Raw genomic sequence first — 14438 nt, 5'->3', positions numbered from 1 at the left:
AATCAGTTTTACATTACTGCTACCATCATAGCTACAGTCAGAAATCGCACGGGAGTAGCCAGAGAAAATACAGACACCAACGTCAACTACTAATTACACATCATAAAACATTTCAGAAAAATATATGGTGGATAGCTAATGAAAGACAAAGATCTTGTGAAAAGAGCCAATATTTCCGATTTTTGAAGTGTTTTACAGCGAAAACACAATATATCGTTATATTAGCTTACTACATTAGCTAGCACACAGCAGCATTGATTCTAGTCGAACGGTAGCATAGCACAGTTCGACAGATATATGAAAAAGCATCCCAAATTGGGTCCTTATCTTTGTTGATCTTCCATCAGAATGTTCTCCAAGGGGTCCTTTGTTCAGAAACGTCTTTATTTCGATCCAGAACGAACGATTTCCCTCTTGAATTAGCAAGCACACTGGCAGTGTGACGCTAACCTCTCCATCTTGACAAAATTCTTTGCTTCGCATCACGTCTAAAGTCCAGAATAAATTTCAATAATATAATTAAACTATATTGAAAAAACATACTTTAGGATGATATTGTGACATGTATCAAATAAAATCGAAGCCGGAGGTCATATTCACCTTTAACGAGCGTTTTCCAGGAGCCGAGTACAGGTCCTACTTCGCGCCCAGAAAAAAAAAATAAAGTGCGCAAGTCTCACTCCAAGAGGTTGTGTTCAGTCCCTGGATGAGATATTCAAGTCCTTTCTGCTCTCACTTCCGCATGACACCCAGGGGAAGGCGTATGACGTGTTTCTACAGTCCTAAGTGACATGCCCTTTTATAGACAAGGTCTTGAAGAGAGACATCGATGTTGGAAATCTCACTTCCGGATAGGAAATGGGCTGTAAAAATAGTTCTGTTCCACTTAGAGAAATAATTCAAACGTTTTTAGAAACTAGAGACTGTTTTCTATCCAATAGTAGTAATAATATGCATATTGTAAGAGCAAAAATTGATTAAGAGGCCGTTTGAAAATGGGCACATTTTCCAGTTTTTCAATACGCCCCCTGCAGCCATAAGAAGTTAAATGCAGGCAAACTTAAATCAGTTTTACAACATTTTTACCAGTATTTCACATGTGCAACCAGAGGATGAAAAAAAAATCAATTTAAGAGGTTTAAGAGTTTTGGTCCTGGTTGTAGAGGTGTCCCTGGCTAGGGCTGTAGAGGTGTCCCTGGCTAGGGCTGTAGAGGTGTCCCTGGCTAGGGCTGTAGAGGTGTCCCTGGCTAGGGCTGTAGATGTGTCCCTGGCTAGGGCTGTAGAGGTGTCCCTGGCTAGGGCTGTAGAGATGTCCCTGGCTAGGGCTGTAGAGGTGTCCCTGGCTAGGGCTGTAGAGGTGTCCCTGGCTAGGGCTGTAGAGGTGTCCCTGGCTAGGGCTGTAGAGGTGTCTCTGGCTAGGGCTGTAGAGATGTCCCTGACTAGGGCTGTAGAGGTGTCCCTGGCTCGGGCTGTAGAGGTGTGCAGGTTGTAAACTTGTAAGATATGTGTGCCTGGTTCTGCTCAGAGGGTGTTGGTGTCCGCTGGTTTCTGGATGTCTGACACACATGATTAAGGCAGGAGGTTTGGTGGTTTAGGGCTCTGGGGTTGGAGCTGTGTGTGGGTGGGTATGTGTGTGTGTGTGTGTGGGGGGGGGGGGGGGGGGGGGGGGGGTCCGAGGGGGTTTAGTAGCTTTGGCTTGTCTCTCTGCTACCAAACCCTGGCTGTCTAAACGAAACCCACTGGTCCTCATTACCCTTTCCCTGGGATGTACACACACACACACACACACACACACACACACACATACACACACACACACACACACACACACACACACACACACAACATCATGGTCGTTGATGAGGCGTATCAGAGGAGAACAGTGGTTTGTGATGGTTTGCCCAGATAGCCCGCGCTCCCCTGGTGACCCCGGGCTTCAGGGGTCATTACCACAGTGATGCGGGCTAATGATGCTTGGACCACACCGTGGTTGGCAAGGCAACACTATAGATGCAGTACGTCCAACTGTATGGCTGGGAGACTTGTTTTTGTGCTGATGTAGTGTGTTTCTAGATGTTTTACTTGGTTAGCAATGACACTGTGAAGTCTGGCACCATAATAAAGCCATGTTGTTTTCGTTATCAGCTTGCCCAGTTGTGAGTACAAACAAACCAACAGAGAGAGCTGCACTACAGTAGCAGGTCACACAGTTGTTTGTGCTTGTTAGTACATTAGGTTAATGTTAATAGTTGTTATAGCCTACTCATTTGAGTTTCCTTTTTTCACAGCTTGACAAATCTGACCTTGCTATTGTGTCTGTATATTCTAATTAAGCAAATAAGGCCTGAGGGGGTGTGGTATATGGGGAATATACTACGGCTAAGGGCTGTTCTTATGCAAGACGCAACGCTAAGTGCCTGGATACAGCCCTTAGCCGTGGTATATTGGCAATATACCACAAACCCCCGAGGTGCCTTATTGCTATTATAAACTGATTACCAACGTAATTAGAGCAGTAAAAATAAATGTTTTGTCATACCCGTGGTACTGTATATGGTCTGATTTACCACGGCTGTCAGCCAATCAGCATTCAGAGCTCGAACCACCGCGTTTATGATGACCTTTATACAGCATCAGAAGCCCACAGCATCTTTCCAGAGCCTGTATCTGACTCTGCTTTTCTAACCCTCCCATATATTACTCACAGAGATAAAAAGCGATATAAATCAGGCTGGTCACTAGAAATAGACGGCAATTTGGGATGTTTGAAAAGGTCCTGAGGACGTCGATATCTGCCTTCCTCGGCATTCACAAAAACAAGAACAAGATCGCCCAGCACTCGGCACAAACTCAGTTCCTAATACTCTAGCAAACCGTGAGAATACTATGAATACTGATAATACCTAGCTTGTCATTTTTTTATGACTTTGTTTAAAGCCTTCCGCAAACCATAGCCCTAACCTTAACCAGTTGGAATTAATACCTAAACTGTTAACCTTTGAGTTGTTTCTGTTTTAACCCTGTAACCACGTGGAATTAACCCTGTAACCATGGGGAATTAACCCTGTAACCATGAGGAATTAACCCTGTAACCATGGGGAATTAACCCTGTAACCATGAGGAATTAACCCTGTAACCATGAGGAATTAACCCGGTAGCCATGAGGAATTAACCCTGTAACCATGAGGAATTAACCCTGTAACCATGAGGAATTAACCCTGTAACCATGAGGAATTAACCCAGGAACCACTCAGAATTAACCATGTAACCATGAGGAATTAACCCTGTAACCATGAGGAATTAACCCAGGAACCACTCAGAATTAACCATGTAACCATGAGGAATTAACCCTGTAACCATGAGGAATTAACCCAGGAACCACTCAGAATTAACCATGTAACCATGAGGAATTAACCCTGTAACCATGAGGAATTAACCCTGTAACCACGTGGAATTAACCCTGTAACCATGGGGAATTAACCCTGTAACCATGAGGAAATAACCCTGTAACCATGAGGAATTAACCCTGTAACCATGAGGAATTAACCCTGTAACCATGAGGAATAAACCCTGTAACCATGAGGAATAAACCCTGTAACCATGAGGAATAAACCCTGTGACCATGAGGAATAAACCCTGTAACCATGAGGAATTAACCCTGTGACCATGGGGAATTAACCCTGTAACCACACAGAATTAACCCTGTAACCACACGGAATTAACCCTGTAACCATGAGGAATTAACCCTGTAACCACACAGAATTAACCATGTAACCATGAGGAATTAACCCTGTAACCATGAGGAATTAACCCTTTAACCATGAGGAATTAACCCTGTAACCACACGGAATTAACCCTGTAACCATGAGGAATTAACCCTGTAACCATGAGGAATTAACCCTGTAACCACACGGAATTAACCCTGTAACCATGGGGAATTAACCCTGTGACCATGGGGAATTAACCCTGTAACCACACGGAATTAACCCTGTAACCATGAGGAATTAACCCTGTAACCATGAGGAATTAACCCTGTAACCATGAGGAATTAACCCTGTAACCATGAGGAATTAACCCTGTAACCATGAGGAATTAACCCTGTAACCACACGGAATTAACCCTGTAACCATGAGGAATTAACCCTCTAACCATGAGGAATTAACCCTGTAACCATGTGGAATTAACCCTTTAACCATGTGGAATTAACCATGTAACCATGTGGAATCAACCCTGTAACCATGAGGAATTAACCCTGTAACCATGAGGAATTAACCCGGTAACCATGTCGAAATAACCCTGTAACCATGAGGAATTAACCCGGTAACCATGTCGAAATAACCCTGTAACCATGAGGAATTAACCCGGTAACCATGAGGAATCAACCCTGTAACCATGAGGAATTAACTCTGTAACCATGAGGAATTAACCCGGTAACCATGTCGAAATAACCCTGTAACCATGAGGAATTAACCCTGTAACCATGAGGAATTAACCCTGTAACCATGAGGAATTAACCCTGTAACCATGAGGAATTAACCCTGTAACCATGAGGAATCAACCCTGTAACCATGAGGAATTAACCCTGTAACCACACAGAATTAACCCTGTAACCACACGGAATTAACCCTGTAACCATGAGGAATTAACCCTGTAACCATGAGGAATTAACCCTGTAACCACACGGAATTAACCCTGTAACCATGGGGAATTAACCCTGTAACCATGAGGAATTAACCCTGTAACCACACGGAATTAACCCTGTAACCATGAGGAATTAACCCTGTAACCATGAGGAATTAACCCTGTAACCATGAGGAATTAACCCAGGAACCACTCAGAATTAACCATTTAACCACACAGAATTAATTAATCAAAACTAGACGTTCATCCATAATACATCGAATTTCGAAGGGAAACTATGAAATCTTGTTGATATAAATATAGAAGTTAATATATTTCCACTTAAATGGGTCTGCGCCTGTAAAATATGTTTCCACAGAGAAAGCATCTGTTCAACAAGTGAAGAAGCAACATGGTGGATATGTCCCTATTGCCTAAATACACTACATTACCAAAGGTGCTCATCGAACATCTGATTCCATAGTCATGGGCATTAATATAGAGTTGGTCCACCCTTTGCTGCTATAACAGCCTCCACTCTTCTGGAAAGGCTTTCCACTAGATGTTGGAACATTGTTTCGGGGACTTGCGTCCATTTAGCCACAATAGTATTAGTGAGGTCGGGCACTGATGTTGGATGATTAGTCCTGGCTCGCAGTCAGCGTTCATCCCAAAGGTGTTCGATGGGGTTGAGGTCAGACACAGCCCATGGAGCCAGTCACACCCCATGGAGCCAGTCACACCCCATGGAGCCAGTCACACCCCATGGAGCCAGTCACACCCCATGGAGCCAGTCACACCTCATGGAGCCAGTCACACCCCATGGAGCCAGTCACACCTCATGGAGCCAGTCACACCTCATGGAGCCAGTCACACCCCATGGAGCCAGTCACATCTCATGGAGCCAGTCACACCTCATGGAGCCAGTCACATCTCATGGAGCCAGTCACACCTCATGGAGCCAGTTACACCTCATGGAGCCAGTCAGACCCCATGGAGCCAGTCACACCCCATGGAGCCAGTCACACCTCATGGAGCCAGTCACACCCCATGGAGCCAGTCACACCTCATGGAGCCAGTCACACCTCATGGAGCCAGTCACACCTCATGGAGCCAGTCACACCCCATGGAGCCAGTCACATCTCACGGAGCCAGTCACACCTCACGGAGCCAGTCACACCTCATGGAGCCAGTCACACCTCACGGAGCCAGTCACACCTCATGGAGCCAGTCACACCTCATGGAGCCAGTCACACCTCATGGAGCCAGTCACACCCCATGGAGCCAGTCACACCTCATGGAGCCAGTCACAACTCATGGAGCCAGACACACCTCATGGAGCCAGTCACATCTCATGGAGCCAGTCACACCTCATGGAGCCAGTCACACCTCATGGAGCCAGTCACACCCCATGGAGCCAGTCACACCTCATGGAGCCAGACACACCAGTCACACCTCATGGAGCCAGTCACACCTCATGGAGCCAGTCACACCTCATGGAGCCAGACACACCTCATGGAGCCAGACACACCCCATGGAGCCAGTCACACCTCATGGAGCCAGTCACACCTCATGGAGCCAGTCACATCTCATGGAGCCAGTCACACCCCATGGAGCCAGTCACACCCCATGGAGCCAGTCACATCTCATGGAGCAAGTCACACCTCATGGAGCCAGTCACACCCCATGGAAACCAGTCACACCTCATGGAGCCAGTCACACCTCACGGAGCCAGTCACACCTCATGGAGCCAGTCACACCCCATGGAGCCAGTCACACCCCATGGAGCCAGTCACACCTCATGGAGCCAGTCACACCCCATGGAGCCAGTCACACCCCATGGAGCCAGTCACATCTCATGGAGCCAGTCACACCTCATGGAGCCAGTCACACCCCATGGAGCCAGTCACATCTCATGGAGCCAGTCACACCTCACGGAGCCAGTCACACCTCATGGAGCCAGTCACACCCCATGGAGCCAGTCACACCCCATGGAGCCAGTCACACCTCATGGAGCCAGTCACAACTCATGGAGCCAGACACACCTCATGGAGCCAGTCACATCTCATGGAGCCAGTCACACCTCATGGAGCCAGTCACACCTCATGGAGCCAGTCACACCTCATGGAGCCAGTCACACCCCATGGAGCCAGTCACACCTCATGGAGCCAGACACACCAGTCACACCTCATGGAGCCAGTCACACCAGTCACACCTCATGGAGCCAGCCACACCTCATGGAGCCAGTCACACCTCATGGAGCCAGTCACACCAGTCAGACCTCATGGAGCCAGTCACACCTCATGGAGCCAGTCACATCTCATGGAGCCAGTCACACCTCATGGAGCCAGTCACACCCCATGGAGCCAGTCACACCTCATGGAGCCAGTCACACCCCATGGAGCCAGTCACACCCCATGGAGCCAGTCACATCTCATGGAGCCAGTCACATCTCATGGAGCCAGTCACACCTCATGGAGCCAGTCACACCTCATGGAGCCAGTCACACCCCATGGAGCCAGTCACACCTCATGGAGCCAGTCACACCTCATGGAGCCAGTCACACCTCATGGAGCCAGTCACACCTCATGGAGCCAGTCACACCTCATGGAGCCAGTCACACCTCACGGAGCCAGTCACACCCCATGGAGCCAGTCACACCTCATGGAGCCAGTCACACCTCATGGAGCCAGTCACATCTCATGGAGCCAGTCACACCCCATGGAGCCAGTCACACCTCATGGAGCCAGTCACACCTCATGGAGCCAGTCACACCTCATGGAGCCAGTCACACCACGCCAGACTGCAGGTCGGTTTAATACTACAGAGACTGTAATGACCTCGTGTTGTAACAACATGGATACGTATTTCTGTGTCCTTATTTCATCTGTGGAATTAGAACAGGTTCTTCCGGACAGTTATAGTGGGTCTGCATCATTAATCAATGAACCCATCGATTAAACCTAATCAAGTGATTGATCAGAGTTTCTCTCAGCTGACGTAGGTAGTTACTCATCACAGAGTCTGGGAGACTCGTCCATTAGAGTGATACCTTGTGGGAATCAAGGCTAGACATTGTGAAATGAAAACCCATCGGAACCCAGGGAGATGGCTCCTTCATTCGGGTTTATTGGCATAGAACGGACAGATAGCCACACTTTGTATTGACTTCTTCACTGTATCATTTCCCAGTTGGAGTGCTTTAGTGTTCTGTCTTGACTTTAGATTTTTCATAATTGACTGAGCCTTTGGTTAGAGAATAGCTCAGGGAGTGGGTATTGATCTTACAGACGCATGTGGGATCATTTTGTTAAGTTATTCGTTTTATGAATATCTCTCTCTCTATCAATGTCTCTCTCTATCCCTGTCTCCTATCTTTCTGCCTCCACCTTTTTCCAATGGAAAAATGTTCAAGACAATAGAAAGCTTATGGACATCTAGTCTTGACTTTGTACATGTCAAAATCCTATGAAAGGCCTCAAGGTGCTCAGTGGTGTTTGTATAGAGCAGAGGAGTTATCTGAAGAGTGTTGCTAATACTTCAATCCTCTGAAAGGCTGTTTCACTACTCTGTAGACTCAAACAGCCTATGTGGATTTTGATTGGTTTAGTTTGTTTGTCTATATGTGTGTGTGTGTGTGTGTGCGCGCGCGTGTGTGTGTGTGCGCGCGTGTATGTGTGTGTGTGTTTGTGTGTGTTTGTGGCCGTATGCGTGTGTGTGTGCTTGTGTGTGTGGCTGTATGCGTGCGTGTGCGTGCGTGTGTGCGTTGCAGACTGCTCTATCAAATGACTGTCTGCTTGGGTTTTTGTTTGATCAGGCCTATTGAACATGTATTGTTGCTGGCTTGGTAAGTAGGAGGGAGGGAGGGAGGGAGGGAGGGAGGGAGGGAGGGGGGGAGGGAGGGAGGGAAAAGTAGGGAATGGAGTGATAATTTCCTCACCTTCGTTCTTCTCTGTTACTAGTGCTAGCTAACTAACTAACTAAGTGACTGGCTGACATTATCTAACTATCTAACTAGCTAACTGCCTGATTAACTAACTAGCTAACTAAGTAACTAACTAGCTAACTAACTAACTACCTAATTAAATAAATAACTTCAACAGACTAACTTCAACAGACTAACTTCAACAGACTAACTTCATAACAGCTACATCATTAACCTACATACCTTTCTAATATATCTACTCACTCCCAATATTACGGTAGCAACATGTTACAGCTATGATGACAATGTTGGAGAGCTTCAATTGGCTGATGACACAACACTCACCACTTTAACCCTTTGCCCCTGACAGTCTACAACCTTGTATTAGAGCCACTGTACCACATAACACCCCTTCTCTCCTTGGGCTAAGTTGCCTGGAACCTTCTAGACAAAACATAAAGAGGTCATAGAAAGTCATAGAGAAAGGGGGAGGGGGAGAGAGAGATCGGGAGGGAGGGAGGGAGGGAGGGAGGGCGAGAGAGCAAGTGAGAGAGAGAGAGAGAGAGCAAGAGAGAGAGAGAGAGGGAGAGAGAGAGCGAGAGAGAGAGAGAGAGAGAGAGAGAGAGATAGAGAAATTATTATTTAACTTTGTATTTTATCTACCTCACTTGCTTTGGCAATGTTAACATATGTTTCCAATGCCAATAAAGCCCTTTGAATTGAATTGAATTGAATTGAGAGAGAGGGGGGGAGAGCGGGAGGGAGGGAGGGGGGAGGAGAGAGAGGGAGAAAGAGAGAGAGAGAGAGAGGGAGAGAGAGAGAGAGAGAGAGAGAGAGAGAGAGGGGTACAGAGATACACACAGAGAGAGAGAGAGGGGTACAGAGATACACACACAGAGAGAGAGAGGGGTACAGAGATACACACAGAGAGAGAGAGGGGTACAGAGATACACACAGAGAGAGAGAGAGGGGTACAGAGATACACAGAGAGAGAGAGAGAGAGGGGTACAGAGATACACACAGAGAGAGAGAGAGAGAGAGAGAGAGAGAGGGGTAAGGAGATACACAGAGAGAGAGAGAGAGAGAGAGAGAGAGAGGGGTACAGAGATACACACAGAGAGAGAGAGAAATAGAGGGGTACAGAGATACACAGAGAGAGAGAGAGAGAGAGAGAGAGAGAGAGAGAGAGAGAGAGAGAGAGAGAGAGGGGTACAGAGATACACACAGAGAGAGTGAGAGAGAGATGGGTACAGAGATACACACAGAGAGAGAGAGAGAGAGAGAGAGGGGTACAGAGATACACACACAGAGAGAGAGAGAGAGGGGTACAGAGATACACACAGAGAGAGAGAGAGAGAGAGAGAGAGAGAGAGAGGGGTACAGAGATACACACAGAGAGAGAGAGAGAGAGAGAGAGAGAGAGAGGTACAGAGATACACACAGAGAGAGAGAGAGAGAGGGGTACAGAGATACACACAGAGAAAGAGAGAGAGGTACAGAGATACACACAGAGAGAGATACAGAGAGAGAGAGGTACAGAGATACACACAGAGAGAGATACAGAGAGAGAGAGGTACAGAGAGAGATACAGAAAGAGATACAGAGAGATAGAGGTAGAGAGAGAGATACAGAGAGAGAGAGAGAGGGGGGGGAGGGGGGAGAGAGAGAGAGAGAGAGCGGGAGGGAGGGAGGGGGGAGGAGAGAGAGAGAGAGAGAGAGGGGAATGTAAAATCAAGTTCTGAAGCAACCCTAGCAGTCCTTGAGCTGTGTGGAGAGGCATACCTTCAGAGCTGTACATCTTGCTACTTCAATGGAAGTGTGTGTGTGTGTGTGTGTGTGTGTGTGTGTGTGTGTGTGTGTGTGTGTGTGTGTGTGTGTGTGTGTGTGTGTGTGTGTGTGTGTGTGTGTGTGTGTGTGTGTGTGTGTGTGTGTGTGTGTGTGTGTGTGTGTGTGTGTGTGTGTGTGTGTGTGTTCTGCAGCTAGCTTAATGGTGGTCTGTTTTATTGCAGGTTAGGGCCTCCGGCCTGTCTCAGCAATGTCTCCTCTCCCCAGACAGAGATAAAAAAAAGAAAGAGATAAAAAGAAAGAGAGAAGTAGAATGGAGAGAGGGATAGAGAAATATGTTATGAGGGAGAGAGAGAGAGAGATATAGATAAATATGTTATGAGGGAGAGAGAGAGAGAGAGAGATATAGAAATATGTTAGGAGGAAGAGAGAGAGAGATAGAGAAATATGTTAGGAGGAAGAGAGATAGAGATAGAGAAATATGTTATGAGGGAGAGAGAGAGAGATAGAGATAGAGAAATTTGTTATGAGGGAGAGAGAGAGAGATATATAGATAGAGATAAATGTGTTAGGAGGAAGAGAGAGAGAGATAGAGATAAATATGTTATGAGGGAGAGAGAGAGAGATATAGAAATATGTTAGGAGGAAGAGAGAGAGAGATAGAGATAGAGATACATATGTTATGAGGGAGAGAGAGAGAGAGATAGATAAATATGTTATGAGGGAGAGAGAGAGAGATAGAGAAATATGTTAGGAGGAAGAGAGAGAGAGATAGAGAAATATGTTAGGATGAAGAGAGAGAGAGATAGAGATAGAGATAAATATGTTATGAGGGAGAGAGAGAGAGATAGAGAAATATGTTAGGAGGAAGTGAGAGATAGATAGAGAAATATGTTAGGAGGAAGAGAGATAGAGATAGAGATAAATATGTTATGAGGGAGAGAGAGAGAGATAGAGAAATATGTTAGGAGGAAGTGAGAGAGAGATAGAGATAGAGATAAATATGTTATGAGGGAGAGAGAGAGATAGAGATAGATAAATATGTTAGGAGGAAGAGAGATAGAGGAAAGGAAGGGAAAGAATGAAAGAGAGTGAGAGAGGTGGAGGTACTGTATAATAAGGTGAGACAAATATATGACGATAAAAAGAGAAAGAAATAGAGTTTTAACAAGTTAAAACAAGTGATGTGACATGACTTCAGTATGACAGACTGGCTACTAGTGTAGCCAGACATGAGTTGGTGGGTGGGCCTGCAGAAATGCTGGTGGGTCAAAAACAAAACAAAAATAGCTGACTTTGTATAATCTTACACATTTTGCCATCTAGCCAATATAAACATTTGCAGTAGTATAGCTAATCTCATGCTATTCTACACATTTTGCCAGGAGGCTGAGAGAAAATGTTGCTGTTTTAAAGCTATTTAAAGCTAATATATAGGTGTGTTGACTGTGATAAAGGCAATGTTTTATGGGTGGTCTTATTGACTAAATGAACAAATGAAGTAGGCAGTGGCCTGGTGCATGTAGCCATAGAAGCACAGTGACATATGCCTCAATGCAGTCATATTGGTGGCTTATTGGAGGAGTGGCTTTCAGTTAGTTAGCTTTGGCCACCCATCCCATGAGAGTAAATGTCATTCCAGTACACTGCTAGCTATGACTTTTATCTGATTTGCATGTACGTACAGGTAAACATACCGTTATTATTATTTATTTTTGCTCAATCTGATTGGGTGGGCCTGGCTCCCAGTGGGTGGACCCGTGCCTACGTGACTGTGACACACTGACACTGGGGATACTTGGCTCTAGAAGGGGAATTTAGATTCCATCTGTTAGACTTGTTGTCCTTCCTACTACTTGTCATTTCATTGTGGAGCTCGTTTCGGGGTTAGCACTAAATTGCTAGCCATACCTTCTTTTTTTTTTACTGTCTATAAAACAGTGGCATTATATGGACCTTGGGATCACCGTTTTACAGTATCCTATCTCCAGCATTTACTGTTCTGCAGTAAACTTCCTATGGAATTCTAAGGGCTGTTGGGGTAGATGTTGGTCCCTAACCGCAGATCTAGAATCAGATTGCTTTATGTTAGGGGCATTGGACAAATAGTACCTGACACTATATCACTGGTTAGTGGTTTGGATCGTATAGAAGAGACACATGGCGTATGTATTGTACTCATGTATATATGAAGGGTTTGGTTTTTTACAGCACTAACTTTTTGAAAAACTAGTATACAGTGTGCACCATATACAGTATGTATACAGTACCAGTCAAAAGTTTGGACACACATACTCATTCAAGGGTTTTACTTTATTTTTTTCAACACTTTGTTGGTTACTACATGATTCCATATGCGTTATTTCATAGTTTTGATGTCTTCACTATTATTCTACAATCTGGAAAATAGTAAAAATAAAGAAAAAACCCTTGAATGAATAGGTTTGTCCAAACTTTTGACTGGTACTGTGTATATATAGTTCCTGCATACTTTGGTGCAATAGTTGCTGAATATTGGACTGCTATGAGTTTTTTTTGTCTCAAACAAAGAAACAGATGCATATTTGCAGGTCATTTGGATATATGCTGGCTTCCATTAAGAGCAGCAAGGTGACATGCTATAGAGCAGACGCTGCTTCAAAATGTCACCCTGGAACCTTCCATCGCTGCTTACAGCCACCCAGTGATAGGCTATGGATTGGGTTGCTCGGTCATCAAGAATCAATAGCTGTCGATTCCAACAGAGAATAGACTAGAATAGAATAGAATATAATAGAATAGCCTGCAACAGCATAGAACAGAATAGAATAAGCGTGTCTTCACAATTAGTAATAGCAAAATAACCACACTCAATCTTATTTGTGTATGGAACCTCCAGTCAAAACATCCCTAGACTGAACATTACAGTTGAGGTGTTGAGTTTCTCTGTCTTTACACGATTTGTTTCTCCTCTATTTGCTTCTCCTTTCTTCTCACCCTTCCTCACATGGCTCATCCCTTCATCTCACCAGGGATAGGCAGCAGGTCTGTCCTCCTCATCCCTTCATCTCACCAGGGATAGGCGGCAGGTCTGTCCTCCTCATCCCCTCATCTCACCAGGGATAGGCGGCAGGTCTGTCCTCCTCATCCCTTCATCTCACCAGGGATAGGCAGCAGGTCTGTCCTCCTCATCCCTTCATCTCACCAGGGATAGGCGGCAGGTCTGTCCTCCTCATCCCTTCATCTCACCAGGGATAGGCGGCAGGTCTGTCCTCCTCATCCCCTCATCTCACCAGGGATAGGCGGCAGGTCTGTCCTCCTCATCCCCTCATCTCACCAGGGATAGGCGGCAGGTCTGTCCTCCTCATCCCTTCATCTCACCAGGGATAGGCAGCAGGTCTGTCCTCCTCATCCCTTCATCTCACCAGGGATAGGCAGCAGGTCTGTCCTCCTCATCCCCTCATCTCACCAGGGATAGGCAGCAGGTCTGTCCTCCTCATCCCTTCATCTCACCAGGGATAGGCAGCAGGTCTGTCCTCCTCATCCCTTCATCTCACCAGGGATAGGCAGCACGTCTGTCCTCCTCATCCCTTCATCTCACCAGGGATAGGCAGCAGGTCTGTCCTCCTCATCCCTTCATCTCACCAGGGATAGGCAGCAGGCAGCAGGTCTGTCCTCCTCATCCCTTCATCTCACCAGGGATAGGCAGCAGGTCTGTCCTCCTCATCCCTTCATCTCACCAGGGATAGGCAGCAGGTCTGTCCTCCTCATCCCTTCATCTCACCAGGGATAGGCAGCAGGTCTGTCCTCCTCATCCCTTCATCTCACCAGGGATAGGCAGCAGGTCTGTCCTCCTCATCCCTTCATCTCACCAGGGATAGGCGGCAGGTCTGTCCTCCTCATCCCTTCATCTCACCAGGGATAGGCGGCAGGTCTGTCCTCCTCATCCCTTCATCTCACCAGGGATAGGCGGCAGGTCTGTCCTCCTCATCCCTTCATCTCACCAGGGATAGGCGGCAGGTCTGTCCTCCTCATCCCTTCATCTCACCAGGGATAGGCAGCAGGTCTGTCCTCCTCATCCCTTCATCTTACCAGGGATAGGCAGCAGGCAGCACGTCTGGGCAGCACG

The sequence above is a fragment of the Salvelinus namaycush genome, chromosome 32 (assembly GCF_016432855.1).
Source record: "Salvelinus namaycush isolate Seneca chromosome 32, SaNama_1.0, whole genome shotgun sequence".
Lineage (NCBI taxonomy): Eukaryota > Metazoa > Chordata > Actinopteri > Salmoniformes > Salmonidae > Salvelinus > Salvelinus namaycush.
The sequence above is the reverse complement of the archived record's forward strand: the minus strand, read 5'-3'. Positions refer to the sequence as shown.